The sequence below is a fragment of the Ranitomeya variabilis genome, chromosome 1, assembly GCF_051348905.1.
Source record: "Ranitomeya variabilis isolate aRanVar5 chromosome 1, aRanVar5.hap1, whole genome shotgun sequence".
Classification (NCBI taxonomy): Eukaryota; Metazoa; Chordata; class Amphibia; order Anura; family Dendrobatidae; genus Ranitomeya; species Ranitomeya variabilis.
Window position 1 is genome coordinate 860,602,914 of NC_135232.1, and position 21,008 is coordinate 860,623,921.

The 21,008-nt window shown below is 43.5% G+C and overlaps 1 long non-coding RNA gene across 1 annotated transcript in view; it reads left to right on the forward strand.

The window, feature by feature from the left end:
- LOC143774886 (uncharacterized) overlaps nt 1-19,039 on the forward strand; it is a 73,391-nt gene extending 54,352 nt beyond the window's left edge. The window contains exons 2-3 of the long non-coding RNA XR_013215568.1: nt 15,684-15,835; nt 18,921-19,039. This is a non-coding gene — a long non-coding RNA (uncharacterized LOC143774886). The remainder of the gene's footprint in view (nt 1-15,683; nt 15,836-18,920) is intronic.
- Nucleotides 19,040-21,008: the final 1,969 nt, after the last annotated feature.

A 21,008-nucleotide genomic window follows, 5' to 3' on the forward strand; every position in this document is an offset into this window, starting at 1 on the left:
AAAGTGTCCACCCACCCTGGATGAATGAGCCCAAGAGAGAACCTCCAGTCACAAATTTGCTGGCACAAAAGTCTTACCCAGGGGCACAGACTCTAGCAAAACCGGAGCCACGGTCCTCAGACTCTCAGAAGGGACAATAAGCAGAGGTTCCTCCTCCTCCACTGATGACACTATGGAGCAGCAGAGAGCATCGGCACGAATGTTCTTCTCCCCAGAGAGAAAATGGAGGGTGAAATGGAACCGGGAGAAGAACAGGGACCATCTGGCCTGGTAAGAATTTAGCCGCTGGGCAGTCTGAATATAGACCAAGTTCTTGTGGTCAGTGAAAACTTGGAAGGGAAAACGAGCCCCCTCCAAGAGATGTCTCCACTCCGAGAAGGCCAACTTCAAAGCTAGCAACTCCCTGTCCCCGATGGAATAATTCCTCTCTGCCGGTGTGAAGGTCTTAGAGAAGAAGAAGCAGGGATGCTTCTGACCTTGAGCATCCTTTTGGAATAGAAAACAATATGTGATATTTGCGCTAAGTTCACCTATATGGAGCCATAAATAGTTAAAATAGTTCAAATACTGGGAAATGTCATAAAACAAGGTTCCCCATACAGGACTGTGATTAACAAGATGTATTTACCTTAATATCAAAGAAAAGGAGATCTGTGTCCTAGTGCTGACATGCAGAAAGGTCCTTCACTCATGCGCTGAAAGGTTGGTATCTGAAGCCTTCTCTGAATCTCTGTTCCAAAAATATCCAATATGTTGCAGAGCAAAATAGTAGTATAGGAGACGCTGTCCCGGCGGTGACTAGCGTACTCTCCCAGAGCTTGGTAACTGCCGTGCACAGGCAGTGGCGGCCTCGTGTATAGAGCTGAAGCCGACAAGGTGCAGGACCTTGTGTGACGTCACATCCCTGATGAAGGAGTCAGTGACTCTGAAACGCGTAGGATTAGTTGGTCCTGTGTGCTACTCGTAGCTCCGTAGCTCCGCAGCTCAGCAGTTTTGCAGCTGGTCACGTGTACATATCACGTGACTGTGACGTCACACAAGGTCCTGCACCTTGTCGGCTTCAGCTCTATACACGCGGCCGCCACTGCCTGTTCACGGCAGTTACCAAGCTCTGGGAGAGTACGCTAGTCACCGGCCAGGACAGCGTCTCCTATCCAGCTATTTTGCTCTGCAACATATTGGATATTTTTGGAACAGAGATTCAGAGAAGGCTTCAGATACCTACCTTTCAGCGCATGAGTGAAGGACCTTTGTGCATGTCAGCACTAGGACACAGATCTCCTTTTCTTTGATATTAAGGTAAATACATCTTGTTAATCACAGTCCTGTATGGGGAACCTTGTTTTATGACATTTCCCAGTATTTGAACTATTTTAACTATTTATGGCTCCATATAGGTGAACTTAGCGCAAATATCATATATTGTTTTCTTTGATTAACGATTTCTGGGACGATTGGGAGTGATTTCGTCCATATATTTGCTGCTTATTCACCTGGAGCAACCAAGCAGCGCCGTATGGTTCATTTTTAGACATATCCTTTTGGAATAGGACTGCTCCAGCACCGACAGATGAGGCATCCACCTCCATTATGAAAGGTTTATCTACATCGGGGCGATGTAGAATGGGAGCACTAGCAAAGTGGGACTTAATAGAAAGGACGGCCTTGGAGACCTCTTCCGACCACAACTTGGGATTTGCTCCCTTTTTTGTGAGGGCAACCAAAGGAGCTACCAAAGTTGAGAAGTGGGGAATGAACTGGCGATAGTAATTAATGAACCCCATAAAGCGCTGCACCGCTTTGAGAGAATGGGGTTCTTGCCAGTCCATCACAACCTGTAGCTTGGCAGAATCCATAGCCAATCCTTGGGCCGAGATGATATAGCCCAGGAAAGGCAGAGACTCCTGCTCAAACACACACTTTTCCAAATTGGCAAACAGGGAATTTGCCCGTAGGAGGTTGCAGACTTTGCACACATCTCGCCGGTGGGAGTCTATATCTGGAGAGTAGATGAGAATATCATCCAGGTAGACTACAACCGAGGTGGAGAGCATATCCCGGAAAATATCATTCACAAAGTCTTGGAAAACGGCGGGGGCATTACAAAGCCCAAAAGGCATCACCAGATATTCATAGTGCCCATCCCTGGTGTTAAAAGCCGTCTTCCATTCGTCCCCCTCACGGATGCGAATCAGGTTGTAAGCACCCCGCAGATCTAGTTTAGTAAACACTCTTGCTCCCCGAAGTCTGTCAAAAAGCTCAGATATCAGGGGCAGAGGGTACTTGTTCTTAACGGTGATGGTGTTAAGACCCCTGTAATCTATGCATGGATGTAATTCTCCGTTCTTCTGCATGAAGAAGAAACCAGCCCCTGCAGGTGACACAGACTTCCTAATGAATCCCCTTGCCAGATTCTCCTGGATGTACTGAGGCATTGCCTCTGTTTCTCGGAGAGACAATGGGTAGACTCGACCACGGGGAGGCTCAGCACCAGGCAAGAGGTCAAAAGGACAGTCATAGGGGCGGTGAGGCGGAAGAGTCTCTGCAGCCCTTTTGGAGAACACATCCACATAGGGCCAATATTGCTTGGGGAGAGAGGAGAGATCTGTGGGTACCTCTGTAGTAGCAACCTGAACGCATTCCCTCTGATATCTACCCCCACAAGATTCACTCCATCCCAAAATCCTGCCTGTGGACCACTCAATATGAGGAGAGTGGTACCGTAGCCAAGGTATCCCTAAGAGGACCTCATCAATTCCCTCAGGAATGATGAGCAGAGATATTATCTCCTGATGAGATGGCGACATGGATAGAGTAAATGGGATGGTCTGGTGTGTAATCTGTGAGGGAAGTGTTGACCCATTCACCACTCGTATGGTCACTGGTTGGGAGAGCATCACCAGAGATATTGCGTGTCGTTGGGCGAAGGCACATGACATAAAATTGCCCTCCCCCCGGAATCCACGTAAAGCTCTACCGAATGAGTGGATGGGCCAATGGTAATTGTCCCCTTGAAGGACAATTAGGAGGCAAACGTCGCCATGTCTAGTGAACCTCCACCTACTACCACTAGACGCTGACGTTTCCCCGACCGCTGAGGACATCTGGTGGCAAAATGTCCTGACTGCCGGCAAACATGACAGACCCTAAGTGCACGAGCGGTCCGGGACTTAGGTCCCACTCGTAGCACCTCCATGGCCTCATGTGACTCGGGTGCCTGGACCGGAGATTCCAAAGGTTTGGCGAAGGTGGGAGCCAGCCGAAACCTCTGCCTACACTGGGCTCGCTCTAACCTCCGCTCGTTAAAATGGAGGTCAATACGAGTAGATACAGCTACTAACTCCTCCAGTGTGGCGGGAATCTCCCTAGTGGCCAGAGCGTCCTTAACATGGTCAGCCAGCCCCCTCTAAAATATAGGGATGAGGGCTTTATCTGACCACTCCAGCTCAGATGCTAAGGTGCGGAAGTGGATGGCAAAATGGCTGACCAAGGACGAGCCCTGAGTCAATGCCAACAGTTGGAGCACCGTATCATGGGTGACTCGAGGTCCTAAAAAGACCTGTTTCAGAGTGCTCAGAAACAGCGGAGCACTCTGCACATGATCGCTACGCTCCCACAGCGGCGTAGCCCACTCCAACGCCCTTTCCGACAGGAGAGACATAATGAATCTCACCTTTGCCCGCTCTGTAGGGAAAAGTGCAGCCAGGAGCTCGAGGTGTATAGAGCACTGGCTCACGAAACCCCTACATGATTTGCCATCACCAGAGAATTTTTCTGGCAGCAGGAGGCGAGATAGGGTCGGAACAGGAGTGGCAGTGGAAAAAGCTGCTGGAGCCATGCTAGCAGCCTGAACAGCTACTGCGGTAACATCCACAGCTGAGGTTGTGCACTCGAGAGCCGCCAACCTACCCTCCAGCTGCTGTTTGTCTGCCATTGCTAGCCAGACCCTGGCGCTAGTATTATGTTAGGGCTAGCGGAACGCACCAAGTAAATATACATGTTATTATTGGTGCGTTCGCAGCCCGGGGTCCACCGTGCAGGAGAAATGATGGCACTATATGGCGGTTTAAGCGAACTCTGCTACTTCACAGAGTCGCACGGAAACAAGACGCTGTGCCCTGTTAACCCCACAGGAGTTCACAGCTAACTGCCGAGCTGAAGGCAGTCTGTGGTCACGCAAACATACAATCTCCTCACCGGAGGAGCCGGTATTCTAGGGGCTTATTTCAGCCGGGGCCCTAAATCCACGCACACAATCTCCTCGCCGGAGGTGCAGGCATTCTAGGGGCTTATTTCAGCCGAGTCCCTGAACACACATAAATGTGACCACACTGGCGCATGCACATAACAGATTTGCGGCCATGCGAATCCTTTATAGCTTCAGCAGGTACATGACCTTCCAAGAAGGACCAATGAGAGGCTACCACAGAGCCTGAGCACCTTCAGGACCTTCCTGGAGGACCAATGGGTTTTGCTGCAGTATCAAAGCATGTGACCCTCGACCTCCAATAAGAGATCTCACCCTGGGCATGCTCAGAAGGTGAAAAGCAGGACTAAGTCCCAAAAGCGTCTGCTCGCCGCTGCCCAGCACTGGACTTAATGGCAGAACCTGGAAGAACAGCAGTAACCAGGCGCAGAGTATCTGCCTGAGTCAAACGCTGGGACCGTCGTCTCCGCTGAGCAGGCTCCACTGCGGGTGGAGAAGGATGGAAGACCGCAGTGGAGATGGCTCGAGATTCCCCCTGTGCAGAGGCGGGAACTCGACACCTAACACATGTAGCAGCTCAATCTGCTTTCAAGCTCAGCCACACTCAAGTGGCACAAATATCAGTTTTGCAGACTGCTATTGTCAGAAAACTCTAATGATAGCAACATGGGTAGTTGACTCAAATGAAGTGGAGGCCTGATGGTCTTGGAGGCCTACTGCTACAGGCAACACGTATGAAGGAGACCCAACCAAGAGTCTACACATTTTCCAAATTTATTTTCAGACATCACCAAAGTGGCATCAATTTCACTACAGTATAAATAGTATAATAAGGACCGATAGGTTTTCCACTATGCACAACCCAGCAGATGAACACCCAACCAGGAGTGTTCACATTTCCAAACATTATTGGAAGACAGCACCAAAGTGGCATCAATATCACAAGATTTGAAATAGTATAATTGGGATTGACATCTTTTCCACTACAGCCAACCCATCAAAAGGACACCCAACCAGGTGTGTTCACATTTCCAAACATTATGGTCTAACACCACTGAAGTGGCATGCATTTCACCAAAGTTTCTTTTTCACTGCAGCCAACACAAAAGATGGAGAGATAAAATAAGGACTCTCCACATTTCCAAAAATTATTGGCAGACACCACCAAAGTAGCATCAATTTCACCACAGTATAAATAGTATAATAGGGACCGACAGGTCTTCCACTACACCCAACCCAGCAGATGGACAACCAACAAGGAGTGTTCACACCACAAAAGTGGCATCAATTTCACAAGAGTAAATCACAAGAAAAAAAATTCTTGTGTTCCTAATGTCATACAATATGGGACCAGACTTTAAAATAGTTTGCAGCATATGTTCTTTGTCATACAATCCTCATCCACACTCAAACTTCTGTGACTAATGCGATACAGCATGCCATATTTCACCTTGGAAACAAGATCATTGTTACCCAGCCACCAACAAAGCTTGGACCTCATGGTAGAGCCGATATATGAGTGCTAGTGATGAGCGAGCATGCTCACCACTATTCAGTGCTCACGATGCTTTGAGCTCGCCGAGTATTAAAGGGGTTGCTCAGCTGGAGCTCGGGTCCCCCCCTGCATGTTTGGTGCTCTCTAGAGATCTAATGAACATGCAGGGATTGTCTGACACACTATAATGCCGCAGCCATGTTGGTTGTGGCATTACCGTGATTGGCTGGCCGCAAAGCGTCATCAGGTCTAATTCAGACCTGGCGCTGCCATGCTCATCAGATCCTTGGTCTGTGTGTGCAGCTGTGTGCAGGTGTCTGTGTGTGCGGTAACACTAATGTCAGTACTGCGGGTGTCTCTGTGTGTGCGTGTGTCTGTGTGTGTCTGTGAGTGGGGTAACGTTACCGCCGCTTCTGTCAGTCACAGTGCTACAGGATCATGCTGGCAGATGTCAGCATAACTCTGCAGCTGACTGTGACCCACAGAGGTAAAGCAGCTATAAAACCAAATTTTGCCAGAAGCTTCGAACCCTGGAAAGGGACCTGTGAATGCTGGAGTATCAAAACACGCTTTTACAAAACCTTAAGAGAGCTTTTCCCCAAGACAGCAGTGAAGCACACAGTGTGCATCACAGCTCTAGACTTCAACATCAATTCTTCAATGCCAAAACATTAGCAGCAGCAACAGTGTAAGTTGAAGAAGCAATTTCTGCGAGTCCCTTGACACTTCATTTAGCCCATCTCATGCATCAGCACAACAGAATCCACGTCTTAGACATGGTGAACTAATGGAGAGGATGGTGCAGCAGTGTTTAGAACTGAATATCAGTATAGCATCAGGGACGGTTTGAACCCTTTCACATTTTGGTCTTCCAAAATGGATGAGTGCCCTTAGCTCGCCTCACACGCCTTGAAGGTTTTATCATGCCCGGCAGCCAGCGTCCTCTAAGAACGTGTCTTCAGTGCTACTGTGCGGATAAGCACAACCAGCTGTCCCCTGAAAGTGTAGACCACTTAACTTTCATCAAGATGAACAAGTCATGGATCTTCAAGAACTTTTCCACCCCAATCGCAGACAGTACAGAGTAGGTGATATTGCATTTTTTAGTGTGCTGCATTAATGTCACATAACTGCACTTTGTGATATCTTTATTGTGGCTTCTGAGCCTGCTTTGGCTGCTGCTGCTTCTGATAATGATGATGTTAACACAAATTTGTGAAAATGTGAGTCATTGTTGGTCTACATGCTAGGTTGACTGTAGTGGAAGATGTGTCGGTCCCAATTATACTATTTCTATTCTCATGACCTTTATTCCACTTAGGTGATGTCAGGTCCTCATTTTTTTAAATGTGAAAACTTCAGGGTTTGGTGTTTATCTTCTGGATTGCAGATAGATAATGGCTGCAGTCAATTTTACTGTGCTAAAGCAAGGAAATGTGCAGTACATGAAATGTGAATAGCATAGTGGCTTGTGAAATCTATGAAAAAACACATGAGATGCTTAGCACAAGATTTGGCCAAAAATTGTGAGCCCATCCACCAAATGTCAATGTAATCTCTGATCGGATGGGTAACTAACCTGTCTGCCTAGTGTGAACACTTACCTATGGCTAATAACTAGTGTTGAGCATTCCGATACTGCAAGTATCGGGTATCGGCCGATACTTGCTGTATCGGAATTTCCGATACCGAGATCCGATATTTTTGTGATATCGGGTATCGGGTATCGCAACAACATTAATGTAATAATGTGTAAAAAAGAGAATTAAAATAAAAAATATCGCTATACTCACCTGTCCGACGCAGCCGGGACCTCAGCGAGGGAACCGGCAGCGTTGTTTGTTTAAATTTCGCGCTTTTACTTGGTTACGTGAAGTCCCGGCTTGTGATTGGTCAGGGCGGCCATGTTGCCGGGACGCGGACCAATCACAGCAAGCCGTGATGAAATTACGGCTTGCTGTGATTGGTCCGCGTCCCGGCAACATGGCCGCCATTAACCAATCACAAGCCGTGACGTCACGGGAGGCTGGACATGCGCGTATTTTGAAAAGCGCGCGTGTCCAGCCTCCAGTGATGTCCCGGCAACATGGCCGCCATTAACCAATCACAAGCCGGGACGTCACGGGAGGCTGGACATGCGCGTATTTTGAAAAGCGCGCGTGTCCAGCCTCCCGTGACGTCTCGGCTTGTGATTGGTTAATGGCGGCCATGTTGCCGGGACGCGGACCAATCACAGCAAGCCGTGACGTAATTTCGTCACGGCTTGCTGTGATTGGTCACGGCGCCATGTTGCCGGGACGCGGACCAATCATAAGCCGGGACGTCACTGGAGGCTGGACACGCGCGCTTTTCAAAATACGCGCATGTCCAGCCTCCCGTGACGTCACGGCTTGTGATTGGTTATTGGCGGCCATGTTGCCGGGACTCGGACCAATCACAGCAAGCCGTGATGTAATTTCGTCACGGCTTGCTGTGATTGGTCCGCGTCCCGGCAACATGGCCGCCCTGACCAATCACAAGCCGGGACCTCACGTAACCAAGTAAAAGCGCGAATTTTAAACAAACAACGCTGCCGGTTCCCTCGCTGAGGTCCCGGCTGCGTCGGACAGGTGAGTATAGCGATATTTTTTATTTTAATTCTTTCTTTTACACATTAATATGGTTCCCAGGGCCTGAAGGAGAGTTTCCTCTCCTTCAGACCCTGGGAACCATCAGGAATACCGTCCGATACCTGAGTCCCATTGACTTGTATTGGTATCGGGTATCGGTATCGGATTGGATCCGATATTTTGCCGGTATCGGCCGATACTTTCCGATACCGATACTTTCAAGTATCGGACGGTATCGCTCAACACTACTAATAACATGGTAAAGCCTGCAATTATAGGAAGGTTAGAACCAACTGTGTTTGGATGTAATTAAAATCACAGCATGGTGAAGGGCGGGGCGTTCAAGTCAGAAAAAACAGTACATAGTAAAAATAGGAAAACTGACTGAACAGCGATCTAGTCTGAACTGGTGCATAACAAAAAAAAGTCTTACATAGCAAATAGATAATGGCTGCACTCAATTTTACTGTGCTAAAGCAGGAAATGTGCGGTACATGAAATGTGAATAGCATAGTGGCTTGTGAAATCTATGAAAAAACACATGAGATGCTTAGCACAAGATTTGGCCAAAAATTGTGAGCCCATCCACCAAATGTCAATGTAATCTCAGATCGGATGTGTAACTAACCTGTCTACCTAGTGTGAACACTTACCTATGGCTAATAACATGGTAAAGCCTGCATTTATAGGAAGGTTAGAACCAACTGTATTTGGATGTAATTAAAATCACAGAATGTGAAGGGCGGGGCGTTCAAGTCAGAAAAAACAGTACATAGTAAATATAGGAAAACTGACTGAACAGCGATCTAGTCTGAACTGGTGCATAACCAAAAAAAGTCTTACATAGCAAATAGATAATGGCTGCACTCAATTTTACTGTGCTTTTGGCCAAATCTTGTGCTAAGCATCTCATGTGTTTTTTCATAGATTTCACAAGCCAGTATGCTATTCACATTTCATGTACCACACATTTCCTTGCTTTAGCACAGTAAAATTGACTGCAGCCATTATCTATTTGCTATGTAAGACTTTTTTTTGGTTATGCACCAGTTCAGACTAGATCGCTGTTCAGTCAGTTTTCCTATATTTACTACGTACTGTTTTTTCTGACTTGAACGCCCCGCCCTTCACCATGCTGTGATTTTAATTACATCCAAACACAGTTGGTTCTAACCTTACTATAAATGCAGGCTTTACCATGTTATTAGCCATAGGTAAGTGTTCACACTAGGCAGACAGGTTAGTTACCCATCCGATCTGAGATTACCTTGACGTTTGGTGGATGGGCTCACAATTTTTGGCCAAATCTTGTGCTAAGCATCTCTTGTGTTTTTTCATAGATTTCACAAGCCAGTATGCTGTTCACATTTCATGTACCGCACATTTCCTTGCTTTAGCACAGTAAAATTGAGTGCAGCCATTATCTATTTGCTATGTAAGACTTTTTTTGGTTATGCACCAGTTCAGACTAGATCGCTGTTCAGTCAGTTTTCCTATATTTACTATCTTCTGGATTGGGCATAGTGGAAGATCTATCGGTCCCTACTATACTGTTCAACTTTGGTGAAATTGATGCTACTTTGATATTGTCTGCCAACAATTTTTGGAACTGTGAACACTGTTGGCTTGGTGTCTATCTACTGGATTGGGTATAGTTGAGGCCTGTCGGTCCCAATTATACTATTTCTACTTTTGTGAAATATATGCCACTATGGTATTGTCTGGCAAAACTTTTTGGAAATATGAACACACCTGGTTGGGTGTCCATCTGCTAGATTAAGTGTAGTGCAAGACCTATCGGTCCCGCTTATTCTATTTCTACTTTTGTGAAATTGATGCCACTTTGGTATTTTCTACAAAACATTTTTGGAAATGTGAACACACCTGGTTGAGTTTCCATATGCTGGATTGGGTGTAGTGGAAAAAAATCACAGAGAACAGAAGCAAAGATGATTACCTGCTCAGGCCTCCAAACAAATGCACTGATGGTGCAATTGGACCAAGATTCATTGCTTGCGTGAATAACGCCACATACAAATCATTATCTTTTATCTTTTGTGCACTAATATACCAAACAGCTAACACTGGATTGAAACTGGCTGTTTCATCGGTATTGCTGCATCTGTGTTTCTGCCATCATTAATCGGGTCCACTGCACCCTGTCAGTGCATTTGTTTAGAGGCCTGAGCAGGTAATCATCTCCTGCTTCTTTTCTCTGTGTGTCTCTGTGTGTCATTGGCATGCTTCACAAGGAGAATAAGCCACAAAAGGTCATTGCTAAAGAAGCTGGCTGTCCATAGAGTGCTGTATCCAAGCTGTGGTGCAGTGGCCCATGTTACAGCCAGGGGGCGCTCTATGTGCTCCTCAGGATAGGCATGGAGGCGTATCTGTAATGGTAATGGTGAAATAGTGACCGGCAGGATTGTAAATGGCCGGTATGTGTTGCAGAGGGAGTCTGCGCTCTAAGCCTGAAGTAAAGTTTTTCTGGGACCTGTAGTCCCACAAGTATTTGTGTTTGCTTACTTAAAAGGGAGGCTTGCAGGGTTAGCCGGAGAGCAGGGTGGAACTGGCTAACCACACACACCTCCCACCTATGGGAGTGGTTACAATTACATAATGTGACCAGTGTTTGGGTCACAAGGTTCTGAGTGTATGGACCTGAATGGTTCTTGGCTATAAGATCCTGGGAGAGGAAAGACCTGGGTGTTGGGAGGTCCAGAGTGTGGACCGGATCCCTGAAGAGCACCTGATGAGTCCGTGATCCAGAGTAACCTCTGTGTTGGCAGGTCCTGTGTGTGGACCGGATCCCTGAAGAGCAGGAGGTGAGGTCATGGATCTGCAGAGCCGGTGACAACTACTGTATTGGGGAAGCTACCATCCTTTGGTGGGTCTGGAACTGACAGATGTGTGCCTGCCAGGCAAGTTGGTGACCCCCGTAAGGCAGCTTCTCCAGAGGATAGGACCCATGTGATGTCAGCTGGTTCAAACCTGCAACGTTTTCAAGCAGGTAACCCAAACTGTGTGTGTTGGACTCCAGAGCGAGCCTGAATACTGGACTCTTCCAGGTGGTATGGTCACAGTCCTGATGGAGTAGAACCATGCTATGAACATTGATACTTTATTTTGCTGGATCTGAAGGCTGTTACTTTATGTTTATGCCGCTGGGGTTCATGGAGTTAATAAACCAAATAAGACTGTTTTTGTGAGAACCCGTGCCTGAGTGCTTTAATCCCGTTGCCCAGCGAGTATCCCCAAATGCACTCAGGGAGAGCTGTCTTACAATGCATATTAATAGAAAGTTGAGTGTAAGGAAAAAGTGTGGTAGGAAAGGGTGCACAAGAAACCTGGATAGCCGCAGCCATGAAAGGAATGTTAAGAAAAGGCCATTCAAAAATTTGAGGGAGACTCACAAGGAGTGGACTGCTGCTGGAGTCATTGCTTCAAGAGCCACCACACACAGACATATCCAGGACATGGGCTACAAGTGTCACATTCCTTGTGTCAAGCCACTCATTACCAATAGACAATGCCAGAAGCATCTTACCTGGGCCAAGGAAAAAAAGAACTGGACTGTTGCTCAGTGGTCCAAGGTGTTGTTTTCAGATGAAAGTAAATTTTGCATTTCATTTGAAAATCAAGGTCCCAGAGTCTGGAGGAAGAGTGGAGAGGCACACAATCCAAGCTGCTTGAGGTCTACAGTAGTGTGAAGTTTCCACAATCAGTGATGGTTTGGGGAGCCATGTTATTTGCAAGTGTAGGTCCAATGTGTTTTACCAAGAACAAAGTCAGCGCAGCCGTCTACCAGGAAATTTTAGTGTATTTCAGGCTTCCCTCTGCCGACAAGCTTTTTGGAGATGGAAATTTAATTCTCCAGCAGGACTTGGCACCTGTCCACACTGCCAAAAGTGCCAATACCTAGTTTAAAAACAACAGTATCACTGTGCTTGATTGGCCAGCAAACTCGCCTGACCTTAACCCCATGGAGAATCCATGGAGTATTGTCAAGAGGAAGATGAGGGACACCAGACCCAACAATGCAGATGAGCTGAAGGCTGCTGTCAAGGCAACCTGGGCTTCAATAACACCTCAGCAGTGCCACAGGCTGATTGCCTCCATGCCACGCCACATTGATGCAGTAATTGATGCAAAAGAAGCCCTCAGTATTGAGTGCATTTACTGAACATACATTACAATAGGCCAACATTTCAGATTTTAAAATCATTTTTCAAGCTGGTATTATAAAGTATTCTAATTTACTAAGAAAATTATGTAAGCCATCATCATCAACATTAACAGAAATAAACACTTAAAATAGATCACTCTGTTTGTAATGACTTTATATAATATATCAGTTTTACTTTTTCTTTTGAAGAGCAGAAGTAAATTAACTTTTTGATGATATTCTATTTTTGTAAAAAGCGCGTGTGTGTGTGTGTGTGTGTGTGTGTGTGTGTGTGTGTGTGTGTGTGTGTGTGTGTGTGTGTGTGTGTGTGTGTATATATATATATATATATATATATATACACACACACGCACACTTCAAAAAAGCAGGCAGCACTCCATTTTCTTATAAATAATATGCAGGATTTAATTAAACCCACATCTCTGTGCGACATTTCGGCTCTGAATGAGCATTTCTCAAGCAGTGAGTATTACTTCATATGGCATATATATATAGACATTCCCATCATCCCCTAATCACAGCCAATTAAAGTGCAATTTTATAACATATATATTACAAATCATTACAATTTGCATAAAGTGCTTAAGTGCCACTAGTGTCCGGTGTTCATATATCTGTAATTAAACCATTTCATTCAGTTAACTACTCTCCATATGGTTAGTTGTTTATGCTTACCCCTGGAGGGACATGCTGTTCATGGAGGATATCGGCGTTCTAAACTACTTACCGCGCATGTCTCAATGCTTGTAATTACGTCATACCCACATGTTAGATTCAAGGCCAATCAGACGCCTGTATGCGGCATCTAAAATCAGGCGCATGCGCAGTAGCACCTATTATCACCATTTTGGTTGTGGCATATCTCCCAGGGTGCTTATTATCGCCATTCTGGTTGTGGCATGCCTCTCAGGGTGCACCATCAATTGCGATCCACACGCACATCAATTGTATTATACGGCGCTTGCAAAATATAGTTACTTTGCTTTTTTTCTTTCAGCGCCTTTAACTCTATTAACCTCCTCGTATGACTAATTCGCACCATAGTGTAGTTCACAAAGCATAATAACCTTTCATTGCCGCACGGACTTTTATTTCTATGCCTAATCCCGCCCTGACAAACCAGATATGGCCTTTATTCAGACCATCAAAGAGTGTCAAGAGGGTGCACCCAACCTTTCCAGGCAAAGTGCCTCAACGCCTGACCTCTGCACAGCGGTAGCACATCAGTCCCGGCTAATACCTAAACCGCAACTATATGAACAAACACATGGCTCTTTTACTTAGAAGTCAACCAGTACAAGAAAAATGCAGTTAACCCTTTCAGGCAAAAAAGCCCCAAACCCCTGGCCACTATAGAAAAAAGTACCAACCAATATATACAGTAATTTAAATAGTAACCAATTGTAAAAAATACTAAAAAAAAGTGTTTAAACAATTTATTTATTGGCCTTCAATCTCTTCACATGTATGACTTAATATATTTTTCAATGTGTTTTATATAATTATTTCTCATTATTTTGCTATTTGGTTGAATTAAATTCACAATTAATTTTTAGAAAAAATATTTTTTCTCCAGCTTCGCATGTCACTCCAGATGAGATTTTCATCAATATTCAACAGCAAAAACACCTGAACAAAACAAATATATAAAATTAAGAACATACTCAAAAATAATCAAGTACCCCCAAATATAAAATCACAGTAATAGACCAATACTTCCAAGTCATTCATTACAAAGTTTATGTTGAAATACAGTATACTAAATAATTGCATGCATTTTAAAATCTACATTTAGGCCCTTAGGCCTGAGAGTGTTCAACTTATATATCCACATTAATTCTCTTTTCCTGAGGATCTGCTCCCTATCACCCCCCCTCCTATCTATGGGCACCACATCTATTATCTTGAATTTTAAGTCTTTTTCGGAATGATTACTTTCAATAAAGTGTTTGGGTACAGGAAGATCAGTCCTCTTCTTCCTTATGGTATATCGGCGTTGGTTCATTCTAACCTTGAACTCATAAGTCGTTCCACCGACATACCACAGGATGCACGGACATATCAGGAGATAAATAACATGGTCTGAACTGCATTTTAAATAATGTTTAATTTCATACACCTTTCCTGTTGTTGGGTGTTGAAATGTTGCACCCTTGATCATATGGGTGCAATTCACACAGTTTAGACACGGAAAGCATCCATTTTTTCTGGAACCTGTTAGAAACAATTGTCTGCTCATCTTTTTTGGGCCAACATCAGATTTCACCAAATAATCCCTAATATTCTTATTCTTTTTATATGAATATAGCGGCGGCAATTCAAATTCTTTTATACCCGGCAAACACCTTCCCAACATCCCCCAATGTTTTTTTATGACATTAGCTACCTCCCTACTTTCTTCACCATACATAGTGACAAATGGAACCCTTCTCTGTTGTTCTTTGCGTTTACCTTTTAAATCTTTCTGTATAAGTTCTAACCTATTCTCTTGTAATACCTTATTTTTGGTTACTTCCAATAAACTTCTAGGGTACCCCCTATCCAGAAATTTTTTAACCATTAAATCCACCACTGTACCTATTTCTTCTTTTTTAACTATACGCCTTACTGAGTAATTGGCTTAGTGGAATGGAAATTGAAAATACCCTCACATACTGAAATGAAGCATAAGTATATGAATGATATGAAGCATTTAATAAGTTCACAGCTACATCTAACCACACTGGGACACTATCTAAGGGAGCGTAAAATACCAAGAGGTTTGAGATCCAACATATGCCCCAATTTATTTTTTGGGAATGTGGCATTTTGCAATAGATTCACAATGACATCAAACAAATATGCTATGGACATAATGCTGTTGAATGTTGAATTTTTGCAAGACGAGGTTAAGAAGTTACAACATAATATTGGGGAAATGGACAAGAGGATGCAGGAGGTATTGAGTAAAGATGATTGGACAATGTTTAAGGAGAAGGTGGATAAAGATATGTGCAAATTCCGAGGAGAATTGGAGGAAACAAAAAGAAAAAAATGGAGCAGGGACATTGGAGACTATGAGACTGGTCGTATATATATTTGGCAAACAGATAATTTAAAAATGCCATGGAAGAAAAGAGGTCCTTTGGGAACAGGAGAAATTAATATTAGTAACAGTGACTGTTTAAATAATGATTGTGTTCCTTACAGATTTAATGAAAATTCCAGAAGAAGAAAAAGGCGGGGAGGCAGGCGCCAACACCGGAGGCAAAAAGAAATCAGAAAAAAATCAAAACTCAACCCCAAAAGACATTGAACCTCAGGAGGAGGGAACAGAACTTATAGTAAACATCTCAAAAAAGGTATTAACGGACATGCAAATCTCTGTATTGAGTAAAGGACTGAGTTTTAGCCCATGTGCACATGTAAATTGGTTTGAGCTACAGCTAGATCTTGAGCGTTTTTTTAGACAGATTAAATTAAGAGAGTGGTTTAATGAAAAAGATATTAATAAGAAGGTTAAAATAAGTGAATTTGATCTGAATAGAGTACAACTAAGGAAAAACAGTAAATTTATACCACCAACAAACTCCGCTGTGATTGAGGCTTTTGAAACAGCAGTAAGACTAGACATTGAACAATTAAGAAACAATGTAGTGAAGGAGTATGCACATCCAAATATCCTCAAGGAGGAGTTTGAGGCATTGCAGGAACTTGTCCATGACGATTAAATTGTGGTGAAACCCGCAGATAAGGGGGGAGCAATCGTCGTCATGGACAAGGAAATATATATTACTGAAATAATGAGACAGCTAAGTGATGACAATGTGTACTGGAAAATGGATGGTGATCCAAAGTTTGACATAAATAGAGAGATTAAGGCTTGTTTAAAAGAAGCATTGGATACATATGTGATAGATCAGGATCTGTATGATTTTTTATTGGAAGAAAACCCGCGCACTCCAGTGCTATATACAATCCCAAAAATACACAAGACATTGGTTAACCCCCAAGGGCGACCTATAGTTTCGGGGGTGGGTTCAATTTTCAATAAGATGGGTATCTTCCTAGATAAGATTTTCAATCCTATAGTCAAAGAATGTAAATCATATATTAGAGACACAACTGATTTTTTAAGAAAATTAGAGGCACTGCATTTGGAGGTTGATGTACTACTTGCATCCTTTGATGTAGTGTCACTATACATGTCCATTGACCATGAACAGGGTTTAAAAGCCGTTGAGAGAAAGTTCGATCCAATGAAGTACTCATTGGAAGGTAAAACATTTTTATTGAAAATGTTAGAGATCATTTTGAAACGAAATTATTTTTTGTTCGGTGACGCGTTTTATACGCAAAAGCGTGGAACAGCTATGGGGGCCAATATGGCCCCTTCATATGAAAATTTGGTCCTGGAAGTCCTGGAGGAGGACCTCATCTATGTATCCCACCACTTCTGACATGTTATGGTGTGGTGGAGGTACATAGATGATGTCTTCCTCCTGTGGACAGGGTCTCAAGGTGAGTTAGAGGAATTCCATCAATTCTTGAATACTATTGATGATACAATCAAATTCACGTTGGTTATGTCTAGAACAGACATTCAATTTCTTGATGTGCTTGTCAGCCTAAAAGAGGGGGAACTCAGTACTACATTATTTGTAAAAAACACAGATAGAAATAATCTGTTGCTATTTGATAGCCAACATCCACGTTATATGGTGAAGTCCATTCCACTAAGCCAATTACTCAGAGTAAGGCGTGTAGTTAAAAAAGAAGAAGAAATAGGTACAGTGGTGGATTTAATGGTTAAAAAATTTCTGGATAGGGGGTACCCTAGAAGTTTATTGGAAGTAACCAAAAATAAGGTATTACAAGAGAATAGGGTAGAACTTATACAGAAAGATTTAAAAGGTAAACGCAAAGAAAAACAGAGAAGGGTTCCATTTGTCACTATGTATGGTGAAGAAAGTAGGGAGTGTTATGATCCGGTGGTAGGATCACCAAACTGACCTGATAGGTAAACCTGAATAGAAGGACAAGCTCCGGGGATGTGGAAACTATACCGACCGCAATCCTGATCCTATCCACACACACTAAAGGCAGCCGTGGAGCGTTACCTAAAAACCTAGACGCCTCTTCACAGCCTGAGAAACTAGCTACGCCTAGAGAGAAAGCAAGCCTCACTTGCCTCAGAGAAATAACCCCAAAGTTTTAGACAGCCCCCCACAAATAATAACGGTGAGTTAAGGGGAAAATACAAACGTAGGAATGAAAAACAGGTTTAAGCAAATGAGGCCCGCTAACACTAAATGGACAGAAGATAGCAGGGATCTGTGCGGTCGGTACAAAAACTATCCACGCAGAAAGTACAAGAACCCCCACACCGACTCACGATGTGAGGGGCGCACTCTGCTCCCCAGAGCTACCAGCAAGTGAAAAATCACATATAAGCAAGCTGGACTGAACACATCATATACTGAGAAACATTTTCAAGGAAACAATGAGCAAAAGAACTAGCAAGACTTAGCTTCTCAGAAATAGACAGGTCACCAGGAAAATCCAGGAGAGGTCAGAACCAGTACTGAATACAACGACAGCAGGCCACAAGTAAAGGTCCAGGTGCACTTAAATAGGAACCAGCATAGCAGGAAATGAGGCAGCTGATCCCAGCTCCAGACCCGCAGTATCACTAAAGGCCGCCAGAGGGAGCCCAGACGGAATTCACAACAAGGGAGGTAGCTAATGTCATAAAAAAACATTGGGGGATGTTGGGAAGGTGTTTGCCGGGTATAAAAGAATTTGAATTGCCGCCGCTATATTCATATAAAAAGAATAAGAATATTAGGGATTATTTGGTGAAATCTGATGTTGGCCCAAAAAAGATGAGCAGACAATTGTTTCTAACAGGTTCCAGAAAAAATGGATGCTTTCCGTGTCTAAACTGTGTGAAGTGCACCCATATGATCAAGGGTGCAACATTTCAACACCCAACAACATGAAAGGTTTATTTCATACACATTATTTAACATGCAGTTCAGACCATGTTATTTATTTCCTGATATGTCCGTGCATCCTGTGGTATGTCGGTGAACCAATTTGTGAGTTCAAGGTTAGAATGAACCAACACCGATATACCATAAGGAAGAAGAGGACTGATCTTCCTGTACCCAAACACTTTATTGAAAGTAATCATTCCGAAAAAGACTTAAAATTCAAGATAATAGATGTGTTGCCCATAGATAGGAGGGGGTGATAGGGAGCAGATCCTCAGGAAAAGAGAATTAATTAATTTTAAAATGCATGCAATTATTTAGTATACTGTACTTCAACATAAACTTTGTAATGAATGACTTGGAAGTATTGGTCTATTACTGTGATTTTATATTTGGGGGTACATAATTATTTTAGAGTGTGTTCCTAATTTTATATATTTGTTTTGTTCAGGTGTTTTTGCTGTTGAATATTGTTGAAGATCTCATCTGGAGTGACATGCGGAGCTGGAGAAAAAAAGCTCTTTTTTCTAAAAAAAAAATTTCAAAAAATTAATTGTGAATTTAGTTCCACCAAATAGCAAAATAATGAGAAATAATTATATAAAACACATTGAAAAATATATTAAGTCATACATGTGAAGAGATTGAAGGCCAATAAATAAATTGTTTAAAAACACTTTTTTTTAGTATTTTTTACAATTGGATACTATTTAAATTGCTGTATATATTGGTTGGTACTTTTTTTCTATAGTGATCAGAGGTTGGGCTTTTTTGCCTGAAAGGGTTAACTGCATTTTTCTTGTACTGGTTGACTTCTAAGTAAAAGAGCCATGTGTTTGTTCATATAGTTGCGGTTTAGGTATTAGCCGGGACTGATGTGCTACCACTGTGCAGAGGTCGGGAGTTGAGGCACTTTGCCTGGAAAGGTTGGGTTGCACTCTCTTGACACTGTTTGACATCTTGATGATTGTCTGAATAAAGGCCATATCTGGTTTGTCAGGGCGGGATTAGGCATAGAAATAAATAGAAAACAAAGTCCGTGTTGCAATGAAAGATTATTATGCTTTGTGAACTACACTATGGTGCGAATTAGTGATACCAGGAGGTTAATAGAGTTAAAGGCGCTGAAAGAAAAAAAGAAAAAAAGCAAAGTAACTATATTTTGCAAGCGCAGTATAATACAATTGATGTGCGTGTGGATCGCTGTTGATGGTGCACCCTGAGAGGCATGCCACAACCAGAATGGCGATAATAAGCACCCTGGGAGATATGCCACAGCCAAAATGGCGTTAATAGGCGCTACTGCGCATGCGTCTGATTTTAGATGCTGCATACAGGCGTCTGATTGGCCTTGAATCTAACATGTGGGTATGACGTAATTACAAGAATTGAGACATGCGCAGTAAGTAGTGTTGAGCGATACCTTCTGATATGCAAAGGTATCAGTATCGGATTGGATCGGCCGATACCCAAAAAATATCGGATATCGCCGATACCGATACCCGATACCAAAGCATATCAATGGGACACAAAATATCGGAATGGTTCCCAGGGTCTGAAGGAGAGGAAACTCTCCTTCAGGCCCTGGGATCCATATTCATGTATAAAATAAAGAATAAAAATAAAAAATATTGATATACTCACCCCTCGGACGGCCCCTGGCTCTCACCGGTCCAAGCGTCTGCCTCCGTTCCTAAGAATGCAGAGTGAAGGACCTTCGATGACGTCGCGGCTTGTGATTGGTCGCGTGACCGCTCACGCGACCAATCACAAGCCGCGACGTCATCGCAGGTCCTACACTCACTGCATTCTTAGGAACGGAGGCTGAAGGTTACATCGCTAAGGTCCAGGGTCCGCCGGAGGGGTGAGTATATCCATATTTTTTATTTTTATTCTTTATTTTTTACATGAATATGGATCCCAGGGCCTGAAGGAGAGTCTCCTCTCCTCCAGATCCTGGGAACCATACACTGGGAACTTCCGATTCCGATTTCCGATATCACAAAAATATCGGAACTCGGTATCAGAATTCCGATACAGCAAATACTGGCCGATACCCGATACTTGCGGTATCGGAATGCTCAGCACTAGCAGTAAGTAGTTTAGAATGCCGATATCCTCCATGAACAGCATGTCCCTCCAGGGGTAAGCATAAACAACTAACCATATGGACAGTAGTTAACTGAATGAAATGGTTTAATTACAGATACTGTATATGAACACCGGACACTAGTGGCACTTGAGCACTTTATGCTAATTGTAATGATTTGTAATATATATGTTATAAAATAGCACTTTAATTGGCTGTGATTAGGGGATGATGGGAATGTCTATATATATGCAATATGAAGTAATACTCACTGCTTGAGAAAGGCTCATTCAGAGCCGAAATGTCACACAGAGATGTGGGTTTAAATAAATCCTGCATATTATTTATAAGAAAATGGAGTGCTGCCTGCTTTTTTGAAGTGTGTGGACTGGTGACAACCGGAGGACGGGCTGTCTGGGGGCTTTGCACCTGAAGATAAGTAAAGGATTT